This window comes from Alligator mississippiensis, chromosome 2 (assembly GCF_030867095.1).
Source record: "Alligator mississippiensis isolate rAllMis1 chromosome 2, rAllMis1, whole genome shotgun sequence".
Lineage (NCBI taxonomy): Eukaryota > Metazoa > Chordata > Crocodylia > Alligatoridae > Alligator > Alligator mississippiensis.
This window is the reverse complement of record NC_081825.1, coordinates 275,072,096-275,099,130: the sequence shown is the minus strand read 5'-3', so window position 1 is coordinate 275,099,130 and position 27,035 is coordinate 275,072,096. Positions and strand designations below refer to the sequence as shown.

At 42.1% G+C, this 27,035-nt stretch overlaps 1 protein-coding gene across 2 annotated transcripts in view; it reads left to right on the top strand.

The window, feature by feature from the left end:
- Positions 1-14,662: 14,662 nt before the first annotated feature.
- The window catches only part of TC2N (tandem C2 domains, nuclear), a 51,444-nt gene continuing 39,071 nt past the window's right edge, over positions 14,663-27,035 (top strand). The window contains exon 1 of one of the 2 annotated variants that reach the window (XM_006259230.4): positions 14,663-14,894. The gene's annotated coding sequence lies outside the window, so the exon portion shown is untranslated. The remainder of the gene's footprint in view (positions 14,895-27,035) is intronic. The other variant, XM_014596487.3, reaches the window with a different exon arrangement.

Genomic DNA, 27,035 nt, shown 5'->3' with positions numbered 1-27,035 from the left:
GTGGTCACCGGCTGGTCCTTCTGGCTGGGCAGGCAGGGTGCTGGTCAGGTCAGAGAGGGCGCCATAGGGGGTCATTCTTCACTACCTTTTATCCCTCTCTGGCAGACTTTGGTGACTCCCCAATTTTCGGGCTTACCCAGTCCAGGGGTAACTGACCTTGTGGGACGTCCCCCTTGGTGGTTGCTGGATGGCATCTGTCAGCCCCAAGGGTCACGTCCACAGGTACGTGCAGTCTTGGAAGTCCATTGATAAAATTTGATTAATTCACTGCTGTGATTAGTTCAAACCAGGGCTTTTGTACCTTTAACAGTGAAGTTTCAGGGAGTTCCTGGCTCTGTATTGATCCTTTCCTCTCCTTAGTCTGTGGTTTGGTAGGTGTTAATTGCCACTTGTTTGTCTGTTATCCTGTCTAGCTACTGTGTTATGCAATCAACCAAGATTCATTCAGGGACTCGCTGCATACAGAGAAGCTGCAGTTTGATTCTCACCCTTGCTTACATTGTACAACTTACTTTTAAACTTGAAGTACATTTGTTACAAAGTTAAAAAGCACAGAATATAAAACATAAAAGGGTGAAATGCCATGTCACATACAAGAAATAGGCCAAATACAAGGGGGGGAGGGGCATATTGATGCAGAATACTATTTTATACCCATAAAAGCATCTACAAACTATATTTTATTACAAGTACACCTTATATTCTATAAAAATAATAATAATATAATCAAAAGAAGAAGAGGGAGGAAGGAAGAAAAAGTAGAAAAGAGAAAGCATCCCCAAAAGGGGGAAAATACTACAAAAGGGGCTTTTTGCCATATGGAGGGGTATTGAGGAGGGGAGGGGCAGGCAAATAAAGGTTTCTTGCTACATCAGGACTATTCCATCTTAGCAATGGAGCCTGCGCTCAGGTTTAGCTCTCCCTGGATCTCTCTCTACATGATTTGAACCTCTATTTTATATGTAGCCTCCAATCACAATGCCAAGTTTGGCTTGAATTTTATTTTATCTTTTATCATTTCATAGGCTCAACATTAGCATCAGCATAGTTCATTTATTCAGTCTTCTCTAGCTAAAAATGTATGGGCCAGTAGTGTATTTTTGTGTGTTTGTTTTGTGGATCTCCAAGTTCTCTGATCTGGTCCAGTTATAAGGCTTTCTGTTGGACCTGTCTTTATAGGATGTAGTTGCATTAAAGTCTACTGGAAATGTTTATAGATCAGCAACTTGCAAAATAGAAATCATGTGCATACACTGGTTACTTCTGTCACCTGGTTCACTCTTGGTATAGTTAAGTATAACATGTTATATTAAGGTGACTATGTTTATATTCTGTATGGACAGTTCCTCAGCTCATGAACATTACCATAGCTACTTCAGCATAGCTGTGACAAATGATGGCACCTGAGTGTGTTCCTCACATGTACATCAGACATCTTAGTTTGTGCAGAGGGAAAATTTATCATGGCTAAAATAGGTTTTGGCATGGTATGAATGCATTTGGAAATTACCATAACTAAAGAGTCGTAAAGCAAAGAGGCACAACTGAATTGTGTTTGATCACCTGAAATGAGTACATGTAAGTTGTTTTGCATGTAAGTTGCAAGTTGTAAGTACATGTAAGTTGTACACTGTAAATCAAATTCTGACTGACTGTACATATAGGCACGTGCTTTAAAGCCTATGGCCATGTGGCTGACGGGTAGATGTTGGCTACCCTTGTAGGGGCCCTCTAAATAGAATATCACAGTGAGATTACTACACAGACCCTTCACAGACAGTACTAGTTGGTCATGATGGCATGTAATACAGCAGTCTTGGAGGTGGGAGGTGATGTATGCTTGGATACCCATAATCAAAACCTGGCCTTCTTCTCACCCCACTGCTAGGCAGAGTACTTACTCCCATTTTTCACAGGAAAGGCTTCAGTGTAGGTCTTGACCAGGGTGTGGTTGCACAGATACCCAGGACTCTAGATCAGAGGAATTGGAGGTTTTACTTATGCGTAAGATGCATCAGTTAGAATTTAGGGTTATATTTTATTATCAGAGGACAGGGCCCTCTCAGTGGTCACCCAAGGCTAAATTAATCTGTGCTATAACAACACTAATCGAATTGGTGGAGTTATGCCAGGGCTGGATTTGACCCCAGATCATTACTTGTGACTTTCAAAGCACAGAAATAATGAGCAAGGTGGCAGGCTGATTAACAGTGGGATCTCGAGAAAACGTCTCATCTTGCAAACCAAACCTATGTGATCCTTGGTTATCACAGCTCCTGAAGATGGCATGAAACAGTCTCCTTGGGAGGCTTCCCTCTCTCTCAAATCCCTGGGAGTAAAAACATTAGGTCTAAACAAAGTAGCTCAGGCAGTAGAAGCAGTATGGCCCTGTAAGGACACGAATTAGTCTTGCTGAGAATCAGGGTATATTAGCTTGGGTGGGATGCCAAGCTAATATGGTTATACTGCTTCTAGTACCAGAGTTGGCTTGGATATCTCTACACAGCATTGCAGTATGCCCAGTAGACATACTTTAAATGACCCTACAGTCACTCTCTCTCCGTTTTGGGTTTGTCTTGTCTAAGAATAGTGGTCAAATACAGGTCATGCATAGCTAGCACATGCTAGCTGAGCCTAATCTAAATTCAACCTTTTTTTCAAGCATAGCTCCAGGGTAACATCTGTAGCTTGAGTTTTGCTAGCTGCATTGTATGTAGCTACGTGTCCTGTCGAGGCTCCAGCACAACCATTTGACCATTTTTTCTAGTTAAGCCAAGCACTGTTTCACTGCACAGCTCCTCCACTCTCACTGTTTGTACAGCAAGCTCTTGGAATTCTTTCTGATATTTCCTCTGGAAACTCAGGCACAGCAGTGCCCCACCTGCTGGTTCTGTGTTCCCAGCTGTCACTGTAGTGTCAGGCTGCTGATCATTTCCCTCATGGGAATGTTAGCTTTGAATCAATTGTGCAATCAGGAACCTACTTACAGAACATGATTTTATATAGAGGATTAAAAAGAAAGCCAGTTTTTAAGATAAGAGATGTTTAGAGGTTTTAGCAATATGCTTATCTCTGGAACTTTGGAATTAGTTTGGCGTTTCCAAGCTTTCTAAAATAATACAAATTGGACAGTGGTGCAGTACAGATTTGGATACTTCACCCTTTGGATGCTGTTTTCCCTGTTTGTAAAAACAATAGTTGGACTGGTTCAGACTCAATGTAAAGTGATCACAAGTGTGTTGAAGTCAACGGAGTTGCCTCTCTGCTTACATCAGGTCTGGGTTTTGCCCAAGCAGTTGTATTTTAAGGTTTTATCCCAATTTCCCAGTGATATACATGTAAACAGACATATTCCTAGTAGAGCCAAATGATTCATTTCTAGAAAATTAACAATTCTATAATTATAGCATCTTTTTCTGTTTGTGAAATGTCCCTCCTCCCTTTAAGATTTCCTCAGATTTTTCTGCTGATTCAGAGAAGTGCTTCTGTAATGGATTTTTGAGCCCTGATTCTGCAAAAACTGAGGCACATGCTTAATACACCAAGGAAAGTCCCACTGACCTCACTGGGACTAATTACATTGCCTAAAATTATGAATAAATCCAAGTTTTAGCAGGATCAGGACCCAAAACTAATTCACAGAAATTATCATTAAATTATCATTGAATTATCTGTATAATCTGACCTCAGTGGGACTTCTCAGTGCATTAAGTCAAGCACGTCCTAGGTCTTTGCATAAAGTGTTCTTGAGCAATATGTTGCAAGTGCTCAGTGTTCAAGATGAGAAATATCAATTTCATTGGTTTTGACTGGACACACAGATTATAGGGTACCATCTGATTAACTAAGTATAATTCAGTGTGATTGAATTTTCCAGCTCAGATAAAAGTTCAACATTCTCTATTGTTTGCTAAAAAAATACTATTTTATTAAACATTCTGTGCAGTAAAGGAGAAGTGCTGTATGGGATGTTTATGGGTAATTAACACAAAAGGAACAGGAATGCAGCCAAAATGACTCAAATATTCTCAAAAAAAAAGTCAGTTCCTAATATAATTCATAATTTTTAAACCATCTCTCCCTTGACATGCTGTCATCATTCAGAACTTAGTGTGTGAAAGGGACTGTCAGCTTCCAGAAGTATCTGCTCTCCAAGACTATATTTGTATCGAAACTATATACTGGTATTTGTGACTAAAGGCATAATACTTTCTCATCTGCACCTTACTTAATCATAAAGTGGGTATAAATCTATATCATTATGTCCTGGTGACACATTTCACCAGGGTATTTATTGCAAACAGGGCAGGATGATGGAGAATCAGGCCCACACACTGCTGATGAAAACGACAAGCTTCATAGTAGAGCAAGTGTCTGTATACCAACGGAATGAAGGGATCACACACAAATTCAGGAAAGGAATCTACTTTTATACAGGAATTATCCTGCCTTGAGCAAGGGATTGGACAACAAAACCTACAGTGGTCCCTTAGAAAACCTACTTGTCTATATGAAGTCATCACTCCAACAGCTCAACAGCTCTCTTTCACAACAAAAAATAAGCACAGGTTCCCTACAAAAACACAGAACAGCCAGCTGCCTGATAGGTAGGTAGAGATGTATAATTTTGTAGACTGGATTAGGGGAATGAGGGGGAACCAAAAGACTGGTCAAATCCTGAGTAACATCATCTTACAATTCCAGCCTGCAAAATGGCTGAGGCAAGTATTTTTTTCTTGTTGCTTTAAGAGTTGAGGCAGAAGGAAGCTTTTAGTTTTGTCTGGGCCTTGAAAAGGCAGGAAAATGTTCGGTTACTCTTGTTTTTAAAAAGTGCTTGAATTTAATCCAGGTCTTCAGAGACTCTTGCTTACTGTATTATTACCCCAGTCACACTGTCACCTCATGATAATTGTTAAACATTACTGGGGAGGGGAGTCACTTAAGGCATAGAACTTTTGCCTCTCCAGTCATTTCTCATGTAATGAGTACAGCTGTAGAGAAAGATATTCATGGGCTAGCACAACAGATGTTCCACGAAACTTCTGTTTGTCTTTAAACAATCATTTTCCTAACTATTACTTTCAGGCTTTCCAGATTGCTAAACACGTTATATTTTGTAGTCCTAAATTGTATCCGAAGAGGGATACTGTAATTTGAAATGGATGACTTCAATGTCCCTGATCCTGACTTTTAAACATACAAATCCTTACTTCATCTATATTTGAAAAATTTTGTATTGTTTTACAACTTGTGAGCAATTTACATTGAATGTGGCAATGTGGGAATATAGTAAAGCTTTTTTAAAAATAAAAATACATTTCTAATAAAACTATAATTGAATGAAACTATGTTGTAATCACTGCTGTGGTAGCTATGGTGCCACTTCATGTATTGATTCCTGGAAGAATCTCTTTACAAAGAGAGAAAAGAAGAAATACAGGTCCATTCCCTTTATAAAGGTAGATGTGCTGTTATAAAATATATAGTGCCTTAGCTATACATCAACATACTTTCCAAGATACATATGGTATTCTGTGTGGTATTCACAGCTACATTTCATTCTTAAGGGACTGGGAGTGTTCATTTTATTGCTGTGATTTACAAATTTTATATCCATCCAGGCTGCTGATAGATACCTTTTGTATGTATATGATTTAGCCTACTAAATGCTGTGGTTCAAATTAAATCAGATTGTGCCTGACTTCAGGAAATCTTTAGGGAGAATGAGCGGCACATACAGCTTTTTTCCACTGAACTCCTAGTGCTTGACCAGGATCATTTCTAGTTCCTGTTAACCTCTTCCTCCTGACTACCCTAGAGCATTAGTCACATCATACCCCAACACATGGCAGGCAACCAGAGATGGCCAACCACAGAGGGTAGAGCAAATGCACCCCCTAAGATATAGTGTGCAGCCCCTGCTTACTGAGGTGTTCCAGGAAGTAACATCCCTCTCTGGGCACTGGGGTGTTATGAATTGACTCTGCCCCTAACCCGAAGATAGTGTGCCACAGTTTGATTTATTAAGTTAGAAGAGAGACACTTGGGTGACACAGTTGCTAGGAGTAAAACTTGGCCCTTAAATAAACAGGATGACAAATAACAATTTGATTGAAATTAGCCATTTCAGTTTGGTGGCCATGCTGACTTTCCAATAAATAAATAATTAACCAGTTGTTAGTTTTCACCTCTGCATAATCAGTGTGGCTTGTGAGTTGAGTTCAAGGAAGCACAGTATTTCTGTTTCTTCCAGGTGTTCTCTAATTTTGTGGGGGTGGGGTTTTCTTTCAGGTAGAATGTTCTCCAGCCATCATTTATTACAGCAGATTCCAAACACAGTTGAGTTTTCTTTGTCTAGGGAGTCAATGAACTGGGTCACACTGTTTTTTTTTCTGCCTCTCACCAAATAACTCATATAAGCTATCTGCAGTAATGTATGATAGGTCAATTTGTCATTCATTGGAGTTGTGTTGATTTAAGAGGCCTTCACTAAACTGATAAGGATCTTTAGCTGCTTAAATGCAAAAGAACAGCCAAGCCACTGATTTATGACATCATAAGCACACTCAAGTCCCCTCCACTGTACTGCAAATAGATTAATTCTGAGTCATGCACTCAATAAAAATTATATTCCAATAAGAGTGACACAGAAGGTGATGCAAGAAAGGAGTAGCTGAGTGTAGGAACACTGGTTAGAAAAAATTCAGGTGCCCAAACTAAGAGTTGTGATCACTGTTGTATAATACATGGCCTAAATCCTCAAATATGGGAGCCTGAAGCCATATTGGGACACCTAAATGGAAATCAAAGCTATTGGCCATTTGCAGATGGATCAGATTCATTTCTGTGGGAAAAGGATTGGGTGAAAACTAAGACAGTTCTGTTTAAATGAATATAGGCTCCCAGGTTTGAAAAGTTTGCTCTTTCTATATAGCTGTTTTGTTGTGTGATTTTAGTTCACTGTTGTACAGGCATTAGAGAGTTAGTCTCATGCAAGTTTGCATATGAAATTTCTGAATATTGTCGTCCTTCCTTTGTTCCTTCTTTTACCATATTAAGAATGCACATCTAATACATTTCTATGGTTTCTTCACTGGCAAGAGTTGTCTTTTATTAGGAGCTATTCCTGTCACTTCATTGTATGGTCTCATAAGTGAAGTTGTTTGAGGCCATGTCAATAATTTGATGGTTTTTTAGGGAGAAGCATCAAACTATATGAAATCTGGATATTGCATGAAGAGGTTGCCCTTTTCTCTCTGTCAGTACTGAACCTCAGCCAGTGTCTATGGGGTATTGAGCTCCGGCAAATGTGGCCTTTGGCTGAGATTTAAAAGTAGGATCCTGACAGATGCTAGGCACTAAAATTCTTGACGACTTTTCCCAAAATAAGGATAGACTCAACTTCCCTGACTTATCCTATCTGAGTAATTATACACTGTCTGAGTAATTATATTCCATCTACCTCAATTTCCCTTTTGCATTTTCAATAGCATTAGTTATTTCTCACCTCACCTGTGTCTTCTTCAGATTCTGCAGGTATTACCAAATGCTATTAACTTCTTTGCATGCAAATAATAAATATTTGTACGTTGTACAGCTACCATATTATATCTATGAGGGAATACTTATGGTGAATGTGTGTTTGCTCACTCTGCAAGGGCCAGCCTTTATGGTAAATATGAATGCTTCATGGCTATCAGAGCAAAAATAAATAATACTTAGTGAACCTACTGTGTTCTGCAAATAACTATTGCACATTACTGTTAGTAGTGCTTCAGGCAGAAATTAATCTGTCAGTCAACTACTTCCAAGAGTGAATATTATGCAATTTGCAGCTTTCAGTCTTTATGCTACTTTGGGAGATAAAATTGCTATACAGCTCAAGTTGTTAGCTAAAGTTATACTCTGAGAAGAACACACCCTGTTCTACTCACTGAAGTCATCTCTACAGACTTGTTTGTTCTCTTCTCACGGAGCACAGATTTATGCATTCAGTGTAATGGGAGTTATATATGTAAAATGCTGTTTACAAAGATAAGGGTGTATTCCATTATGAGCTCTAAGCATTTTTCATTCCTGCCATGAAATTTCTAGTAATGGAAACAGATGTTTTTTACAAAGAGTGTAAGTAGAAATATTTACTGCTTTGAATCACCAAAAAACTGCACATACTGGTGTTAAGCACCCTATACTTTTTTTCTCTCTCTCTTCCCTTTCCTTAGACTACAATGACTTGTCTCATTGAAGTTATTGCCTATATTTTTAATTTTAAGTATTTTTGGCAAGGACCATATATCCATGTAGCTCTAGTGCAACGAGTCTCTGACCTGATTGCTGATTCTATAGATGTTAGTGATTTAATTTATTGATGAAGAAAGGGCTGCTTGTTCATTGCTAACCTAAAGAGAATAATATTGCTTATTGAATTACTAGCACAATTACATATATCACTCTGGGGGCAAGGTTTTTTGTGATCTCTTTTATTGGACCAACTGCATAGTTGGAAGAGAGGCTTGACTATACAGCTGGTCTAATAAAAGAGATCACAAAAAAACTTTTGCCTCATACTTTTCCTGGATTATGATGGCTACAATGCTCAAACACTACTACATCACTGGGCATTCCTTGGTGGTTGGGCAGGTCTCTCAGTTGAGTAGTGTTCATCTCCAACCATGCTCACCTTATCAGAACTGAAAAAATAATGGGACAGCTCTCCAGCTGGTGTAAATCAAAACAGATCTATTGAAGATGGAAATGGAATTGAAATGGAGTTATCTGATCAACATCAGCTGAGAATCTGGGCCCATCCTTATTTAGGACATGGCTTCAGTAAGATTTTAATAGGTTTGACCCTAAAGACAGGCAGCACTTGCTTTTTTAAGGGTATGCAGTTAGAGCCAGATTTTCAAAGTTCGTCAGTGCCTAACTCCTGTGGAAATGAATGGGAGTTAAGCACCTAACTACCTTTAAAAATATGCACCGCAATTCTTTAGCTTCCTTCTTTCTCAGTAATAATCTCCAGTGTTTGCTTTCCTTGCAAAGTTAGATTATTAGGAAGAATGCAGTTAAATTAGTGGGTCTGATTATGCATGTACTCAAATGCTTTCCTGGTGTTTCTGTTACCACCCTATGCCACCACTATGCTTAAAAGTATACAAAGATCTTCGTTTTTCTTTAGTTGGCTGCAGATATTATTCCTTGACATACTTTAAATGAGGCTAAGGAAAGCAGCTCTGTGATATCTATTATGTGTCTGACTTTTTAAAAAAAGTTATATATATAAACTTCGTACTAGGTTACACTAATATTTTGTAATTCATTCTTAATATTATTATTCAATAAAGCTTTGCACAAACAGTCCATCCCATGAGAGGAACTTCTGCCAGATTCCAGATGTCAAGCACATTTGCTTCAGATACCAGAGTTCATGACCTTTTTATGTTTGTTAATATGACGCCATGGAAATTATTTTTTATAAATACATGTGTTGCAGGGTCAGGTGTTCTTATGGGAAGTTTTCAATGATATGAGAGCCTTTCCTGAAACAGGTATTTCCTGTTCTGTTTTTCCAGCTATTGAAGTTTTCATAACAACTGTAAATCTTATTATTGAATTAAGTCCAAGTGCTAAGATCTGCACTAAAAGAAAGACAGAAAGTCAAAGGCATGTCAGCCTTCAAAACTTTCTTCAAATGAGCTGTATATTGGAATCTCCCTTGGTTCTCTGAGCATAGCTGTGTATTATCCATACCTGAGAATACAGGTATGTATAGCACCATGTACAGTCTCAGTGAGTTATACTGTTAAAGTATAGCATAAGAATAAGGAACTGCAGGCATGAACAGACAAATGATTATACTGCTCAAAAGGCAAGGAGAGAAACTTACCACCTGTGAGTGAGTCAGCTGATTTGCTGTAACTCTTTTGCTTGTCCCCTCTTTCATGTAATAAGCTAAGCTAAGTTCCAGTTATTTACCTCTGAATGGTGCAGAGGGTAAATTATTCAGTTTAGCTTCTTCTAGCTGCAGGACAGAGCAAACAGAACAGTTATAGCAGATTCAGCTAAACCACGGTAAGTCTCTGTAATATAATTTTGTCACCTATCACTCCTGGAAATAATTACACTGATTTAAATGATAAAAGTGATCCACTAAATGCTTTTAGATGAATATACTGACATCAGAGAATGCAGACACCTTAGCATAGTCTTATAAATTGAAGATGCCTTGAAAAGGTCCTGAGATGCCAGAGCCTCTGTTACCAATCATATGCTGATGATACATAGTTCCAACTTCTTTTCAGTAGACATGACAATGGTATCACACAGCCTGCCTGAAATCAGCGTAGGCTCTGTCCAATCAAAACCTAAATATTGTGGTAGAAAGTGGAAAATGCTTTGAGAAGGCCCCCATGGCACCAACTGCTACTTGTATCAACCTACCATCCACTCACCAAAGTGTATGACTTATTGTGATCTTGCTGTACTCATCACTTATCCTGGATGCCCAGGTGGAAGCAGTGGCAAAAAATATCCTTTTTTTACAGCTTCTCCTTGTCAAGAGACTGCACTCCTCCTTCTCAAATAAAGAGCTATCCATACCGAACCACAGGTATGTTATTCCCTGGGGCTGAAACAGACATGAGAACTCCAACTTGTACACCGTAACCACCCTGTTACAAAGGATAATCACTGAGATCACATCACTGTTGTGCATCAGTCGCATCTAGTTCCTAGTAAATATCCATGCAAGCTGCCAAAGAAAGCCCAACTGCTTCAAAGATGGAATTCCTTGGGACAGAGCCTGGAGTAAACCTCGGAGGGACCGAGATATGGGGTTCTTTAAGTGCCCTCTGCTGCAAGATGATATACCAGCAGCAAGATGACTGAGCCTTGACTGGATTATTTTCACAGCATATTTGATTACTCATGTTGTTTCTTGAGATAACTAAAGGCAAAAAGTTACAGCAACATGAAAAAATAAACCAACCATCACCCCTCTGCCAAGAACAAAGTACACCTGAGCTGCTGAATCTGGAAGAGGCAAAGACAAGAAGTTACCAGGGAAAAGGTTGTAACTAGCTACCTAATTATTTAGCATACTAAACACCCTAGCAATACTTGGGTAGATGCTATGTATTGCCCATCAGATACCTGTTTCAAAAGCATTGCAGTACTGGATAACTAGCTGCAGTTACAAATGGTAAATAGAAGTTTTAGTTAAAAGCAAAGTACAAGGTTAAATATACATTTGAAAAGAGGAAACATAAATGTAATAGCCGCTGGCTGAATTACAGCAACTCTATATAATGAACTGTACAGACCACACCCAGTATCTGGAAAAATGTAGGGAAGATCTCTGTTAAACTGCAAAGATAGCAGTGGGAGTGAGTGGAAAATGCTGGTTCCAACTGAGGTTATTTTTCATTAGGACAGGGAGGATGAAAGAACAGTTTGGGGTTCTTTCCAATGAGAACTCAAGGAATAATAGAATCCTGTTGCAAAAACTTTGATTGTAGTGAAAGTCATATAAGGAAGGAAGGAAGGAAGCCTGTAAGGATGATGCATGTTAATACACCTTTACTGGCTTTGACTGAAAATACCTTTTGTGTTCTGCTTAAGAATACCTTGCCTGATGGGGGTACCTTTTTCCCTCTCTCAAAAGCCTCTGAATAAGGTTTTGTTTAATGGATGAGCACAGACTTGGGCCATGAGTAGTCTATTGTTGTGTTTGGACTTTATACTAAACAAAAAAAGAAGTGGGCAAGACAGAGAGGCCAGCCTGATGGCTCATCATTAGCTCTGCAAGACCTAACAGGATATAATGATTTTAATATTGATTATCTTAAGTTAATTATTCACTGCAACCGAAATATCTCAGAGACATTAGTCCTTCAGGCACTAGCTAATTCTGAGGGATTTTAATCAGACCTGGACAAGCTATTTCCAGTGAACAAAAACTATATTGACTCTAGCCCTGTTTTCTATTCAGAAATTATCCATAAACTACCAAGTTTTCCACAAATATGTTGTTTGCATGATTTTTTTCACTGTTCTTTGCTAACACGATGCATCTTAGGAATTGTTTGAGATTCCTAAATTTGAATTCTGAGCTGTTATGATTTGACATGTGGAGCACATCATGAACTGCTCTTAGAAGCAGGTTTCTGATGCAAATGCTCAGAATTCCAGATCTGAAAATCAGTTTCTGTGAACATTTCTATTTCCTCACTCATTTTCAAAACATGGGTACTTGCAAAAATAAAAGATGGAGGTCACAGTCAGATGAATGTATTTAGAAACAGAAATAAATATCCAAGTATACCTTCTTAAAGTATTTGCCCAAGTGGTTTTAATTCTTCAGGACTGGCCACTTTTTTTGACACCTGATGGGGGCAGACTTGCACATGCAGTAGCCAATTCCCTCCAGTCTGCTCCATTCTTCAGCTGTCCTGTCTTCTTTCTGAGAAACACCAAGAAGCTGCACTTCAGTAGCACAAACAGAAACAGCATAAAGATAAAAAGTACCTTTGTGCTTCAAAACAGGGGGTAGAACACAAGTTGTTTTTACCGTAGGAAGAGTTCAGACACCTGATGAAAGACTATATTTGCAACTCGAGAGAGAGAGAGGACATCAGTGGAGAAAAGTTTTTGTGCTTCAGTTATTGAGAGTCTAACAGTTGAAAAGAGATTTGCTTGAAGGGAAACAGGCACCTCTCTGTTTTCCCAAGGATGTATATTATTTAATTTACCTGTTAATTCAGCTGGCAAATCTCAGCATTCATGACTTCTCTGGGAAATTTGGCAGCTAGCAAGTAAACCACATTCTTCACAATGCGTAGGTAGACATCAGCTTAAGTTATTTCAACAAAATCATTAATAAAAAGCACTCTGAGAACAACCCAACACAGAGTGGAAGGAAGATTACACATGGTAGCCTCTAGATTTCTTCCCAGAGGCAACACAGCCTTTTATATATGTTGAAGGAAAGGAAAATATATTCCTAGAAACCATTTTGTCATGTCCTTTCTTTATTTGGTCATATATTTCTGAAAGCCAGCTATTGCCAAATTGTTTGAACTGGAGGCTAGAAATCTACTTAGGCAAGAATGAAAATAATTCAGGATCCTCAGAAGACCAAGTGTAAACATAACTCATAAATATCCATAAATATTGACAGTAAATAATCGGTAAATCAACAGTAAGTAATACACGGTTATGAAGAGTAAAAGTAAATGGTTCAAGCAAATGAATGAATTGAAAGAGACACTTTGACAGATTCATTTAAAATAAATTTGAAAAACCCTCATGTTTTGAAACTGTAACAAATGAACTTTTATTTCTATAAAATGACTGCATACTAGCAGGGGCAACCCCAAGGGCAGAACTGTTCAGCTGTGTGATACTGTCTCTGTACCAGTTGCAGAGGTTTACCTTCAGTACAGTGTTAAGGGGCTGTTCTTCTGGGGTAGAAAGGGTTGTTTGATCTTTGCTGTATCCCCCGAGCTATAAATGGCCATGCAGCATAGTAAGAGATGTGACATTCTCGTTGCCAATAGATCTCTAGCAATGTTGAATTTTAAATGAGAAAGTATTGTATAAACACTATAGTATTGTTAGGACTGTAGGACACCCCTCTTCAAAAGGCTGGAGTTTGGGTGTAGTCTCAATCTGCTCTCTAAAATTAGAGCTTTCCAAACTTTTAGAGTCTGCAAAATTGTATTATTTGAGCCCACAATGAAAGAGTTACCCTCCCCCTTATTATTAGGGGGGTCACTAAAGAGCATCAGCAGATTCCAGGGGACAACAGAAGTGAAAACAGGGATGAGAGTGGGTCAGAGGTTAAGAACTTGCGCTCCAAGGGAGGAGGAACAGCCAGCACCCACTGGCCCTCAAATGAGTCCAAGGAGCCAGTGGATACCCCTGCAGTGAAACTTGGCCAGGAGACGTGACCAGATGAGGCATAGGAAGATGGCCCACCGTCCCTGGCAGTCCTCCTTGGTCACATATATGCAAAATTGCACTGGAAACCTTAGGAGAACGGTTTCGCTCTTTTGCACTTCCACTTCCAGCCAGACATTGCACAAGTGCAGCCTCCCACAGATACGCTAGCATCTCTGGCTCTAATCTTTCCTGGCAACTGGAAGGAGGAAGCGGAGAGGTAGGTCCGCGCTCCAGACTGGGACAAAGCCGTCACCTCCTGACAGATTACAGAAGTGCCCACGGGGGGAATTCAGAAACTCAAAGCAGGAAGTGGGAATAAGGAACCAGGTCAGCCTCACTGCCTTCCCTGCCCCACTTGGGGAGCCCCCAGCCAGGGCGGTCTTTCCCAGAGTTTAGACCAGCGGGCCCCAAACTGTGGGCGCGACCCCAAATGGGATTGCAACATCAGTGGGGCGGGCAGGTGGGTTGAGGAAACGCGGCCTGGACTGGCTGTGACCTCGGGAGGTCCCTCCAGCCCCGCTGCTCTGTGCTGCCCCTTGACCCCGCTCCCTCCCCGTCGGCTGCCAGGCTTGGCTGGGGCAGGAGGGACCCCAGCCCCGCCGGGGCGAGCGGAAGCGCCGGTGTCCTCCGCGCCCTCTGCCCCCGGGAGGCGCTGGCGCTGCGGGCCGGCGGGGCGGGGCGGGGCGGGGCGGGGCGGGCGGCGGAGGCTGCTCCCGCAGGTGCGGAGCCGCGCTCCTGCCCGGCGGAGTCGCCCCGCGGGGAGCGCGGCTGTGGAGGCCCCGGCCCCGACCCCGACGCCGCTGCCAGGCAGGGTGCAGCCGCGCGGAGCAGCCGTCGGGGCGGAGGATCCGTGGCCGAGCGCGGCGCCCGGGCCCTCGTGGCTGCTGCCTGGCGGGGGCGGCCGGGCTCTGGCAGCCCCGCGGGAGCCTCGTGTGAAGCCGCACCTGCCTGAGGTGGGTAACGGGGGTTTCCGGGGGCCGCAGGCAGAGACCCCTCTTCCCGGCCGCAGGGACCCGCCTGTTTGGGACGGGGGAGGCAGGAGGCGCCACGCACCGCACCGCACCGCACCGCACTGCACCCCGCTGCAGGAGCCAGCGCCCGCTCTCCAGGCGGCGCCGGCCTGGTTTCCTTCTTCACGTCCCAGCAGCGCTGCTGTCTCCCACACCCCGGGGCCGGGGCCACCTCGGCCTGCGCCTGGTCGGGCAGCCAGCACGGCCCCAGAGCACAGCCCAGGGGAAGTAGTCGGCCCTGGTCAGGTTTTCTTGCTTAAGACAACCTAACTTAGCCTTAACCGGGTTTTTTTTTCTTCTGGGGAGAGTGGTGGTTAGTATTGGGCACACACCAACTGGTTTATTTTTTATGTGCATAGATGTACGTCTCGTGCACCTACACATCTGCTCATGTGTGTGACTTTAGTCCAGTATATAAAACAGGAATGCTTGTGTGTAATGTTAAGACCAACATGCTCGCAGGACCGGGACAGCAGTTTCAGTGGATTTTTTTTTTTTTTAACTTTTGTACTTGGGCCAAAGGGAGGTTGATGGGAATGAACCCCCCAGGGAAAAGATCAGTGGTAAAAAATGAGTGATAACCTTGTTCCTGATCATAGATAGGGCTGAGCATTTGCAACTGCTGTTCAGTTCAGTTAAGTAAGACGGGCATAGTCATCTAAACTAGCTTGGAAGATTTGGGCTTTCTTTGGACTGTGCTTTCCATCCAGGTGCAAATGTTCAGGAATGGAAGAAACAATCACTGCACTCAACTGTAATCATAACTCGTCTAAACTGCGTCAACTGTCTCACACTGAAACAGTAACCTGACCACTAATGCATAAACTGAAAACCTGCATTCAATATAAGTGGGAACTGCTCAATTCTTAAGCTCGGAGGACTACTGCAATTAATTAAATCACTTGTGGAGAAACTGTCCGCAGAAATTGCAGAGGGGTTTAGCCAAATCACAAGCAGAAGTAGAGAGTATGCTCAAGAAAAAGGCATCCTTCCAGCATTAGCAGTAACTGGCAAAAGAAAATGACTTATTTAAATCATAAGGACTCATGCTAGAGGTGATATCTTTTATTAGACCAACTAGATTTTTGCAAAATGTTTCTTTAATTGCAAGCTTTCGGGCACAAACACCCTTCTTCAGGCATTGGAGAAAAGATTGTAAAAGTTCTGGGTAGCAATGAAAGTTTATATTTTATAGAAGAGTTGAAGGTGTGGTAATAATCTTATTTTTAAATACCATAAGATATACATGCTTTGTTTATGAGTACAGGTATGTGTAGATTCAAAGTAGCCCTTGTGAAAAGAAGTGGTTTCAAACTGTCCTGTTCTAATTCCAGACAGTCCTTTTGCTAGTATGTTCTGTGCAGCTGGGTCATGGGGTGTGTTCAAAGTGCTCTAACAACCGTTCATTAAGAACTGTTGCAAGAACAAAGATTGGTTGAAATTAAACTGGTTTTGTAACATTAAGGCTTGGGCAGGCTTCCATACTAAAAGTGATGCATTTCATTAATTCAGAAGTTCATGTAGTTTGAATAGTGTGAGAGGGAAACTAGCTCTAGACCTAAAGGCTTTGGGCCAGACCTGCGAAAGGATTGGGCACATAAATGACCCTGTTGACACCCAAGTCCAATGCTTATTTAGCTGACTACTACCCCTAGGGCTAGTCAAAAATCCTGAGGCTGAATCAATTCAATCTTCACAGGTTAGTCTAAGCTGTGTTGATTGAACTGATAAGCAAGTTAGACATTCTCTTTTGATTCCAGAAATGCAGCCATGTGCCTGGTGAGGACCAGGCCTGGAGCCAGGGGGTGCTAGAGCACGTCTCCCTGCTTGGCTGGAGCAGACAGCTTGGGCCAAAGCTATCCTGCCCAGCCTGCAAGGGGGGTTTACAGGGGAGGTGCAAAGCATCCTGGGATGCTGTGGGGGACTGTGAGTCAACTTAAATCTGGAGCGGATTTGGGATAAAAGTTTAATAAACTGATTTAAACTAAATCAGTTCAGTCTGATACTGTATCCATCCAGGTTTGGCCATTTTGAAAGCAATTTGTATGCACTGAACTTTTGCTGTGTTACAGATTTGAACCAGTTTCTGATCACTTATACTGGTTTATGTGCAACTTCTGTCCGTAGCCTAGAGGTGCTTTGGATCACTTGAGGTGGCCAAGTTTTTAACAGGAATGCTTGATAGAGCCTGACAGGCTTGTTTCTGAGCATGCCCAGAACTGACTCAGTCTTTTCAGGGCTGAGCAGGTAGCCAGGTACAGCCCCATAAGGAGACACAAACAAGGTTTTTTTCAGTTTATTTTGCTTGCAGGGACCAATCACATAAGTGTTTTTAAAAAAACACACATCAGCTATGCACTAAAAACATCCAGAGGAGAAAGTGGGTGGGTCTCTCCCTGGCACACAAGAATTCAGTGTTCAGTCGCTGATCCATGATGAGGGAGAGAGAAATTAAATTCTCTACTCTGCCTGGGGATTGAAACTGCATTTCCATCTCTCAGCAGAGTGCCCAAACCACTGCACTGTAGACTGTTTTATTTAAACCTTATTTATTAATTAATGTAACTTACCAAGTAAAAATGTAACATTTACAATGGCTGTTGGGGGTTGAGGCCTCTCTCAGTTCTTTCTGCTGAAGTTATTCAACTTTGCCTGGAATCATTAAGTATTCACTGGGATAGTGAGAGAATTAATGGTGATGATAACTTAGTAGTTAGGGCACTTGCCTGGGACTGGGGAGACTTGGGTTCAAATCACTGCTTCAGTGACTATTTCAAAAGGTTATCTGAATATTCATCTAAGCACAGACGGGTGTATGTCATAAAACAGTGGTGCTCACCCTACAGCCTGTGGGCTTGGCCCAGCCTCTGGAGTGACTGTATTTGGACCATGGCATGGGGGATCTACAGCAAGCAGTTCAGCTCAGTGTGTTCCCTTCCAGGCTCTGCTGTGCTGCAGACTTCCTCTACAGCTAGAAGTGAGATTTCTCCCCGCTTGCTTTCTGACAAGCAGCCATGTCCCTCCCCCATCTCTCCCTCCCTTTCCCTGTACATGAGCACCTGGCTTGCCACTCTAAAAGGTTGAACCTTTATCCTAAACCAGTGGTGTCATCCAGCTCTGCACAGGGTCAGATCCTTAGTTGGGGGTTGCCTCATTTTGCTCTCAGACCTGGATTTGGTGATGACAGTATTGGTGCTGTAATTCCCAGGCCATGGCAGTTGCTGCTCCTCCTACCACCAAATTTCTGACTGTGCAAACAAGATGATGGGGCTCCAGGTTCTAGATCCAGTCCATGGGTCAGATGACATGTTTGGGAGCCCCCTGGGCCAGGTGACATGGCTCTGCTGACTGTATCTTGGTCACCCTCTCCTAGACCACCAGGCTAGAGACTCATGCTCACTCTTTGTCTGGCTGTTTCTGTTAAGCTGGTTTGGAAAGTCTGCTCAGCAGGATGGCTTTTGCAGATCTTCTCAAGTGTTTACCATACCCTATGCACTGCATAGGCAGACTGTGGCTTCAGTTAGGTACCTGAACAATATCAGGTATTGCAGTCCCTAATAATTTCTCTGGTAGATCTAGCTCTTTGTTTAAAGATGTACTTTGGCTTAAACTGGGTGCCTTTTAGTTGATTGGATGAAATTTATATGAACTTCTTTATTAATGAATCTTGTCTGATCATTAACAAATCCCAAATCTTTGTTCTCTTTCTTTGGACACTTTAATTTTACAGTATTGCTACTATATTTACTGGAAGTTAGTGTATCTCTAAGGCCAGGTACAGACATTACACCTTTACCAGTATAAGTGATTGAAACCAGTCTATATCCATAATAAAACAGAAATTCGGCAGACACAAACTGGTTTAAAAATGACAGAACCCAGTCTGAGATTTGGTCCCCCACCAAAGGACAAATGTGTGTTCTGTTCATACTGATCTAAATTACGTTGCTTTCACAGAAAACCTCATAACTTAGATTGATTCCACCTTGGGCTTTTTGTACATCTGTACCTAGTCTTAAGGTGCCTTAAATACAGGGGCAATGCGTAGCGCGTGCATGTGCATCCCCTGAGCTTGGTGGTGCACCCCCTACAAAAAGGTGCTGCTGACATGGTCTCTGCTTATGCTGCCATGCTTCTGCCACCACCATGCTCCTCCAGCTGCCAGGGGCACGTGTTGTTCATGCTTAAATATCCTCTCAATAATCATCTTGCATTCTTCTAACATAGCACTTGGGTCCATTTTTTTTTTTTAAGTCAAAGATACAGCTCTCATGAACTTAATGGGGGAACAGGATTAGCTGTGATTTGAGTGAAGTCAGCAATTCCAAAACTAGGCACTTATAAATGGGTTTGCAAATATGTGCAACTTTAATAGGGCACTCCTCTTGATCTACTTTAGTTATCCATTGATTCTTGGTTTAATCACAACTGTGAATTTCCCTACAATTCTAATTAATGTATGCATATGGATTATGGCTCCCCTGCTTCATTTGTGGTAGGTTAGGGTGCTAGGTTTATGTTGTGTCAGGGTTGAGGGTAGTCGTATGTGGAGTTTAGGTTGTGGTTGTATGGGATGGTTGGGATAGGGGTGATCCTACCTCAGGCAGGGATTTGGAGTAGATGACCTTTGGAGGTCCCTGCCAGCCCTACTTCCAGCTCAACTACTATAGTGCTGTTGAGTAAAAAACTCTACAGCAGCACACATGTAGACACTGGAGAGGCTGACTGAGGCACGAGGGTGCTTCAGTGCAGGATCTACCTACCAGCTAATCCCGTGCTGAAGCATCTTGTACCCCAGCCAGACCCTCTGCAGCACACTGAGCTGGGGGAGGAGCCCTGGCCTGGCAAGCTAACCCCCAGAGCCCCCTGCCAGCCAGGGCTGCTCCACCCAGAACCCATGTTTCTGCACCTGGATAAACTGTGGAGTTTATTGCTCTGGAGTTAATTGCTCCAGGTTGCACATTCAAACAGCGTGCCTGGGAGAAATTAACTCAGGAGCAATAAGCTCTGCACTTTATTCAGGCGCCGTAATTGCACATGTAGATGTGCCCACTGTTTCTAACCATCAGAGCAATGAAGGTCTGGAATAGCCTTTCATACAAGGCACTAGTGACAAGGAACCTGAAGTGTTTTAAAGTAAAGGTTTATAAATTCCTGGAAAGAATGGGGTAATCTTGGAGACAGTAAGGTAATATAATTGAAACTTGTTATATGGGGCTTTGACTGTTCAATAGATAGATAGATATATTTCCAATATTATAAAAGCCTTAGTTTATCTGTCTTTCTGTCCATAACGCTTTATTCGCCCTCTGATTGGCTGACAAACAGCCAATCAGATTGTGAAGAAGCATTCAGACAGGAGGCAGTGGAGTGGCACCATGATGGCGGGGACACAGAGGACAGCAAGGCCAGCACAGTCCCCATTCCTCCCCCACCCTGCTCCCCGGGGGTGGCAGCAATGGAGTGAACGGAATGAGGGAAGGGGGCAAGGCCAGCAGTGGAGGCCTTGCCCCCCCTGCTCTGCTTTCTGCAGGTGGCGACGATGGAGTGGAGGGGGGCAAGGCCACTGGAGCTGGCCTGCCCTCACTCTTGCTCCTTGGAGGTGATGTCAGAGGCCATGGCATGTGGTGGGGAGTGTGGTTGGGACGCCATGGCGGGAGAGGGAGAGGTCACCAGCGTGGGCTTCAGCCTCTACCTCCCCGCTTCCGTTGTCAATGCCTGCAGGGCAGATGCATGCTGGCATGGCGGTAGTGCGGGATACAGGTGGGGGAGGAGCAGGCACGCTGTGGTGGCAGTGGTAGGGGAAGGGGACGATTGGGCCTAGGCCTGACACAGGGGGAGGGAGGAGGAGGAGCAGGCCCCCACTGCTCTTGGGTCAGCCCGGGCCTGCTGCTCCCTGCCCTGCCTTGGCGGCCCAGCTTCCCCCCACCCTTGGGCCCAGTCCTCCCCATCATCAGGCCCAGACTTGCTCCTCCCCTCCCCCTGCTGCTGGGATAGGGGGAGTGGGCCCAGACCCCAAGCAGCAGAAGGGAAGGGGGGAGTAGGGCCAGATGGGGGAGCAGGGGCTCCCCCCCTGTCATTCTTTATGGGCAGTTGGCTAATGTGTGTGTATATTTTGGTACCCCACAACCAAGGTTAACAACATGAAGCTTCATTAATATGGGGAGGTGTGTTGCATGATGCTTCTTGATTTCACTGACGGTGTGGGTGGAATCTGGTAGCAGAGGCTGAAGCTAGAGAAAGTAGGCATGTTTTCCTAATAACAGGGTGAGTTTTGGTCTTAATGCAAAGATTTCTCCATCTCAGGGCTCCTGAGGGAAGTTTGATGTCAGTCTTTTCAAGGGCACGCAGTAGTTTAGAATTTTACTTTTTGTGCAAGTATGGAAGAGCAGGCTGAGTAATTAAGAACATAAGTGCCATGCTGGGTCAGACCACTGGTCCATTTAGTTCAGTAGTCTGTCTCTTAACAGTTGCAGAATGGATGCTATACAAGAGCATTGAGCTGTATATCTCTAGAATGATCTATCCCCATTTAGTATCCTCTCCAGGCATCCACAATTATTGTTTTAGAGCTGGCACAGGGAACATCTCCAAGGTTCTGTTCAACAGCCATTAATAGATCTATTATCCATTCCTTTATTTAGACCCCTTTGAACCTGGCTATGCTATCTGCTTCCACCACCCACTGTGGAATGAATTCCACAAGTTAACTACACATTGCCTAAAAAAGTACTTTCTCTTGTTAACTTTAAACCTGTTGCATACTAGTTTCATCAAGTTCCTTGATGGCTTTATCCATATTGGGTTTCCTCCCTCTTAAACCTTTAATAGATATACAATGTTTGTTGCACCACATAGTAATGAATCACTTAACCCCAGGCTTTACAACTTCTGCTGGTCAATCTTTAATTTCCACTGGAGAATGAGTGGAATGTGCTAATTTCATGGAAGCAAAATCTCTTGGGTCCTGGGTGGTTTTCTTGCTTTTGTACTCGCATTTAAACCAACCTCTAGATTTTGGGGTCATTTTCCCCAGGTCAGATGGCCAAGGCCTGGAAGTGGGGGGGGAGGTATTTTGTTTTTTGTTTTTCCTTTGTATGTCCCTCTGTCCTTTTCTTGGAGGGTCATGGTTCGGTCCTTATAGTATTATGTGGGCCTATATCACCTAGCAAATTTCCTGTCACTGCGTGGGATCTGGGGCACCATTGGTGGTGCACGTTGTCTCTCTGCATTCTTCCCATGGTGCATTATAAGTGTTGAGACTTTTGGTGCCTTAGCTGTGGTTGTAATAGACCTCTGAAGATTGTTGTGATGTGTTGTGGGGCTTTGTGGCTTGCAAAGTGTGGGAGGGCTGGAGTGGATGTTCTTTAGGACTTAAAATCATTACATAGTTCCCACAATTGCCATGAAACTGGACTCAGTAACCAAATAGTCCCTGTTAGTCTTCTGACCAGTTGCAGAGGAGCATAAATGACCAGAATGGTTTCAACCAAAAAAAGGCTTCACAGTGGATACTCCATCAGTCAATACATCTCTGGCAAGCAGAACAGAAAATGTTATTGAACAGACCTGGCCTGCTTAGAAGTTAAGAATGGAACTTGCAAATCTATGCTGATATTTCTCCCCCCACCTGCCTGTCATGTGGAAACCTGTTCTTTTAAGAGCTGAACTGAGCCCCACAACCTTCCAGCCACCACAAAAGTAACTGACCACCTTGTAACACCTTTTGTCTCATTCTGCTTTGGCTTGGATTGGAGTAAAGCCTGTATCCTGCTGCTACTTCTCTTGGCCCTTCAGTTCATCTGGTTTTGGTCCAGAAGGTGGGATGGAGTTGACTTTCCTTTCCCAGTCTCCACTGTAGGAGCAGTTCCTTCTGCCTTAAACTTTACAGTGTGTGTTTCCCCAGAAACAGTGAGTAATTGGGATATAAAGGTAAGGAGTAGACCTGTTAGAAAAGGAAATTTTTCTCTCTTGGGAAATTTCTGTTTTGGAATTTGCTTTCATCCTAAATTGGTATGAAAAATCAGTCTCAAAAGATTTCAAAAATCAAATGAAATGCTTTATGACTTTTGTATTATTTTGCAATGCACTTTCCACAAATATTTCATCATATTGCATTAATCAGCATAGTCCCATAAAACATCCTGATTTTGACGGAACACTTTTCTGTTGGAAAATGCTGTTTCAACACTTCTTACAAGCTATATTGGGGGGCTGCCTGTCCATTACTTTTTTTTTTTTAAGTGTCTCCTGTCTCAAGAGATCTGGATCCTATTCAGTATTCTGCTTCATGTGTTATCAAGTCATTGAGGTCCAAATCTTCAGTTAGGCACTCAACTCCATCTTAAGGCACCAACATTTTACAAGCATTCTCCTGTTTCTAAAACATTCTCAGGTGAATTGTTTAAAAATGCTTATAAGCATCTCACATTCTTTTGGTATCAAAGCCACAGTGGGACTGCGGACATCATTATTCCCATACCTCTCAACATTACTAAAATAAGAGAAGAAAGGTACAAACAGTTCGGAGCAAAGTTTGCAGGTACAAACACAGTTTGGAACAAAAAAATGTAGAACATATTAAATAAAGCAAACTCTTTATACTTAAATTACTCTTTATACTTAAATTACATTATAAAGTAACTATTGACAATTAGGATAATTTATGTCAATATACTTGTTTAGAATGGACAAAGAGTCCTATATATCCAGCTATCGCTGTGGTGTCACCTAGGGCAAGCTCTTCTTGCAGAGGTTTAATTCTGACAATTTCTATGAAATTCCATCTTCAACTTTTTCTTTTTTAAGTCCCCTTATCAGAATCCAAATGACTATGCTTGCCAACATAATGATTTTATTCATTTAGATTTACCTCCTTCCATTCCATTCCATATTTCCTTGTCCAAATTGGAGAACATATCTTTAACTTGCAGAAACAATGCTGTTAGCACAATACTTGCAGTGGATGAATTGGTTACTTGGAATTTTAGAAACCAATTTTAGGAACTTAGAAGTAGTATCTGTACCAGCTATTATAGGCCAGAGCCCACTGGGGTTCATTATATTAAAATGTAAGTTTTAAGGTTTAGCATGGGACAGTTTTATAATGTTCTTTCCTTTTTATATTTGAATTAATCTTGCATGTGAAAAATTGGCTCAGATTTATGAATAATATACTTTGGCCTTTTTAAACTGTGATATTAATCTTCTGAATACTGGGACTGGATTAAGCCTGCATTTAAGAGCTCCAGGTGCAAGACTATAATACTAAAGCACAGATGTCACTAGGGGCTTTGACACAGGGATGACTGCATGTAGTGTTCTCCTGCCAGAGTTTCTTTCCTTTCTCCAAGGGGTGTCCTAAGAGCAAAGGCAATTGTTCTTACAGCCACAATAGTTCAAACACCCACCTGCTCAACTTTATTTTTTCTTCAGAGAAGTAGCCAGCAGCAATCATAGTTCTACTTTGTGACTTATTACCACATTGGTGGTCTCTTTCTATACTCTTTGTACAGATGCATTAAGGGTGTCTCTGGGATCAGAACCCTCTGATGAAACAGCTGCTAAGCCCAGAGAGACTAAAACTAGATTGCACAAGTGCTTTTCCTGAAGAGTTCAGTTAAAGGCCTGTGGTAAATAGATATCCTTCACAAAAGTAGAGATACGGGAAAGAAGGTACTGTGGTCTCAAGACATGGTCTTTCAGGATGAAAACAGATGTTGCTTTGTGCCGCCATAAAAGTTTTTATGGCGGCACAAAGCAAAAGCAGACAGACACCCATGCTTTTTGTCATGCTACAAGTGGCCAACTTTGTGGTCATGACAAAAGGTACTATGTATTTATGCTGCTATTTTGCAGTGGACATTTGTTTTGTTTTAACATAGGGATTACTGGGTCTTCAGGGCCCCAATCCTTCATTTCCCAGGAATTCACCTGTAAGAATGCTTACTGGGGGAACTCAGGATTGGTCCACTGAAACCCTGGGATCACCTGCCCAGGTTTCCCCATTTACAGAGGTGTGCTCTGAATATGAATCCTCCTCATGCTGTGATACAGCTGTGCCAGGAATGGATATAACCCCACACACCTAATCCACTTCATTTGACAATGTCTGATTATAGCCTTGGTGTAGCAGTAGGGATGAACTAGCTTTTCTGCTGCTAGGCAAAGCCCCTTCAAAGACTGCTGGATAGTACAGTCATGTCTAAAAGCCTTCTTGGAACACGATACAACTAAATGGATAGTCTCACACCCTACTTCTTTGATCAAGGATGTCATGGTTTGCCCAAAGTTATAATATGTCTATGTATCTGTTAGCAAAAAGGCAGGCCTAATTCAGGTTCCTGTTCTTTTCAAGATGTGCCTTGGACATCCATTCAGAGCAAGATTACAAGAGTCACCAATTTGAGAATTCCACAGAAGTCTTTCTTAGAAAACATTTTTGCTTTGGTAGTGGTACTTGGCATAACCATCACGTGAGGCTATCCATCTGCAACAATGTAGACATCTTAAATTAGGTTTATGAGATTGTCTGTTAAAAATATAATGCTAGAAAACTGAAAATGATGCTTGCACAACAATAAAACATAAAATGAATCCAGCCTGAGATGGTTTCTTGGATAGAACTTCTGTATAGTGTCACCACATAGCTTGCTTTGTGTTCTCAAAATTATTTGTATAATGTAGCTCAACTGAAGCCTGCTTTCTGGGGTTGATATTTTGTATGCATCTTGAGCAAGTCTTGATAAAATTGAAGGAGGTAATAACAGTATTGCTGACACTTATTACATCCTGGATTCTGGCAGTCAAATGCAAGGGAACCCCTCTGCTGAACAGTAATTCTGGAATTTTGTTTAATTTTAGCTATATTTGTCACCTCCTAGAGATAGTTAACCAACAGATAATTAGAGTTACTTTGCATGGTTCAAAAATAACTGGATGAAATTCAATCACCTATATTATATAAGAGATCAGATGAGGTGATCAGGTCTTTTGACCTGAAAATTTAAGATTATGTTATAAGTGAGGGTCTCACCATGACTGTGAACAAATCAGGCAAGCAAAGGCTTAATCCCAGCAGGTTAGAGGCATTATAAAATTTAGATTAGAGGACTAGTGGTGAGAAGCAATGGTGGACATTCTGAAGGTGACAAAAACATTCCTCCTATTGTATGAACTAGGAAATGCCCCTGCTTGATCCATAAGAGAAAATGTTTCTTTTGAAGTCGGATCACAGAAGACATCACAGACCTGTCAGTTTTTGAGAACAAAAAGCACTGTAGAATCCTGCCCATCCTGCACCTGTCTTGGCTTGCCCTGTTAGCCTTGGAAACTAAATGAAATAAAGTTGTTTCCCTTGATTCTCATGGAACAACTTCCATCCCCTGACCCTGAGATCATGAATTGGTCTTGCTTGACCTCACAGAGATTGGAACTGAGACATGCATATTTCTATCAGACACTTAAGTCTTGGCAGCTGCTCAGTGAGTGACTATTTCCAAATTCTAGAAAAGCAAAGGCTAGGGTAGCCAGCAGACCTACTTTTCTGGTTACATAATACAAGAAACTACTTTTGACTTTGGAGGGGGGTGGTGTTTAGTATCCTGCAATAGGAAATAAGGCCACAATGACCTGCAAGATCATTCGCAGACAAGGGATTTTTTTTGTTAAGGCCAAGGAATCTTCTATACCTAAAAGGCATTTAAGAACATAAAGTACCATGTGGATGCCAGCTAGTGCTCTTTGTAATTCTGTATTCTGTCTCTGGAAACAGCACCAGATGATTTATAGCAGTGATTCTTAATCAGGGTGCTCCAGCACCCTGGAATACCTTGAGATCTTTTCAAGGGTACCATGGGGTGCTATGCGATGTTAGCACTGTTAGGTGTGCAAACATGAAACAAGTGAAAACAAAGAGCTGGAATTTTCTGAGGGGCACCTTTAGTCTAATGAGGGATGCCTTGAGCCTAGTAAGGTTGAGAGCCATTGGTTTAGAGGAAGGTGTAAAGCCCCCTTAATGGAACATTAGGCAATAGCTTGCTTGAGTGGAAAGTTTCCTTCTACTCCCAGGCAGTTAGTGGTTTG